We start from the raw sequence: 2541 nt of genomic DNA, 5'->3' as shown, positions 1-2541 counted from the left end.
TTAGCAATGTATGTGTGTGCTTAGTAATAGATATTATTGGATCCTTGTTCTCATAATATTCTGTATAATCTTGTTTTATCCTCATTATTATATTAATTCACTAATTGTAAATTTGCAGCTTTATTATTCACTTCAAAATCCTTTCAGTTATTTTTATTATTATTATTTTTTATTTTATTGATTTTTTAAAATAATTATCTTATTTTTATTAACTACTTTATTTTCATTTTAGTAGTTGTTAATTAAAATATTAATTGTATCATTTTAGATCAATTCATATTGCACTTATCTACCTTAAAAATTGTATAGCCTACACAATGCCCTGATAGTCTAAACTATAAAATACTTACATTTTACTTATGTCAATCATTTTATCTGTTATTTTGGCACCGACCGATAGATGCTGTCATCTGGTTGGATCATATTGGATGTAATTTTTTAAATGAATAAAAAAAAAATGTAGCAATTTATTCCAAACATGAATAGTGGGCATTCTTGTAGCAAGTGTTTTACTCATTATGAGATCTTTTAAATTTATAATTGATTAAACTATAGTTTCTTACTTTCTTTTGAACTTATAATTAAGATTGTTTAAGACGAACATTTAAAAACTTGTAAATTTCAAGGGAGTCTAAAGTGTAGTTGGAGGATTAGAAGAGCTGAGATAATGCTTCACAGATACAAAATGAATTAATTCCAATCCTGTAACTATTTACAGGGGGTGACGGTAGCAACGTGGTAACGCGCCTGTCTACCAACCCAAAGGTTGCGAGTTCGAGTCCCTAGCCCTATCCGGGATCTTTTAAGAATATATTTATACAATACTCATTCACAGCCTCCCCCCGGGCATTTGTGAGGCCCGTTAGCCAATGGGTGGCACTAAAAAAAAAATAGGCGCGGGAGTGACGAACCCTCCCTATGAAAACCACATCATGATACGTGTGATGTATTTCTTAAGTACATCGAGCGATTGGCCTGTCTCGCCAATAATAATAACTATTCACAGTCCCATTGTCAGTCGTCATTTGGCAGTATAAACGATCCATATTTGTGAAGGGACACAACAATTTAGAAGGTATATGGAAAAGATAAGTATTTCAAAAATGGAATTACTTAGCTACTGATAGATTGAAATATAATTAAACTATAAAGAATGTTCTTGTTTATTTTTTCTCCCTAAAATCATCCATACATAACTACCATAACTTCCTGTCACTGAAGACAACTTCCTGTAGCTGAGGGAGTTAAGATGTCTGTAACCTTGCAACTGCAGCAGCATCAGTTTGAATCTTGCCTGTGAGAGTTGGCGTTTATTTTGTAAAGTTTCCATGTAAAGAAAACATACCCTCATCTCACCTCACACATATGCAACCCAGATTAGAATAGGGTGGTAACCTGTATATAACCCCTCCCCCCTTACTAGTCAGAAATGACCAAGCAGGGGGTAAAAAAAAAAAACCTGTTACTAATTTAAAGATTTAAAGAAAATATCCCTAGTATTGGGCAATATCACAAGGTATTTAAAAGAACACTGGAGTACAAGATCATACCTTAAGAACTGTTAATGTTCAAATATTTTAATATAAGATAGTACTAAAGTTGGAGAAACTGGACCAAAAGGTTCAAGAATTTATTTGTATTTACTTGATGATTAGGAAATAGGCTGGCTCCAAGTTGTAAGAACAAAAACAGAGATGAATGATTTATCAGTAAGATCAAAATTTGGTTGACTTTTGTGTTTCGGATAATAGCTCTCTAAAATCAATTGCTACAGACTCCAAAATGATGGTGAATTTATGTTATTTAATTTCTTTTGACTTTACAGATCTTAAAGAAATTAAACTGAACAATACTGAAAGATATTTAAATTAAAAAACAAGGTTAATCTGATGAAACTAGTCATGAAACAAGAAAACACTTTTAACACCAGGCACACTGACCAAAGTTGACAAAGGCCACATTTTATAATTTTAATTTAAAATTAGTTATTACTACTCCCTAGTTACTAGTTATTAGTACTCCCAAGTTTAATTATTTTTTTAAAAAAATATTTGTATAAATAGCTGTAAAAGTCAGTGATATTACTTTTTCCCTTTTCCTAGATCTAAAATGCTATACCTACCATACCAAGAGATAAGTTTTGACGCTTTATGGATTTATTTATAGTGTCTGATTTTAAATTGTTGGTGTTCAAATGTATTTCCTCCTATATCTATATCGCCAAAATTGCTCACGTTTCTACTGCTAACCATATATTTTGCGTAATCTGTAATACTATATATTGTTTATATTCTTAAGGATATTTAAAAAAAAAATTTTTTTTATTACTTGTTCTGATTTATTTCTAATTCTAAGGATGGCCCAGATGAAGAAGGTACTACAAGTAAAAACAACATAAATAAAGGGAAGAATGTTGTGATAGATAAAAACTATCATGATGTGAAATAAAAAATAACAATTAAAAAGAGAATAATCAATGTTTTAAACATTGATTCATCTAGAGTAAAACATGTTTAATTGTCCTATATATTCTAGTTCAAG

The 2541-nt window shown here is 30.3% G+C and overlaps 1 protein-coding gene across 1 annotated transcript in view; it reads right to left on the bottom strand.

Moving 5' to 3' along the window:
- Positions 1-2541, bottom strand: part of Pdfr (Pigment-dispersing factor receptor) — a gene marked incomplete in the record, with an annotated part of 376134 nt that overhangs the window by 4174 nt on the left and 369419 nt on the right.

Source organism: Halyomorpha halys, unplaced genomic scaffold, assembly GCF_000696795.3.
Source record: "Halyomorpha halys isolate HHAL.00 unplaced genomic scaffold, Hhal_1.1 Scaffold30.1, whole genome shotgun sequence".
In the NCBI taxonomy this organism is placed as follows: domain Eukaryota; kingdom Metazoa; phylum Arthropoda; class Insecta; order Hemiptera; family Pentatomidae; genus Halyomorpha; species Halyomorpha halys.
Note: the sequence above shows the minus strand (reverse complement) of the source record. Positions and strands in the feature narration are given on the sequence as shown.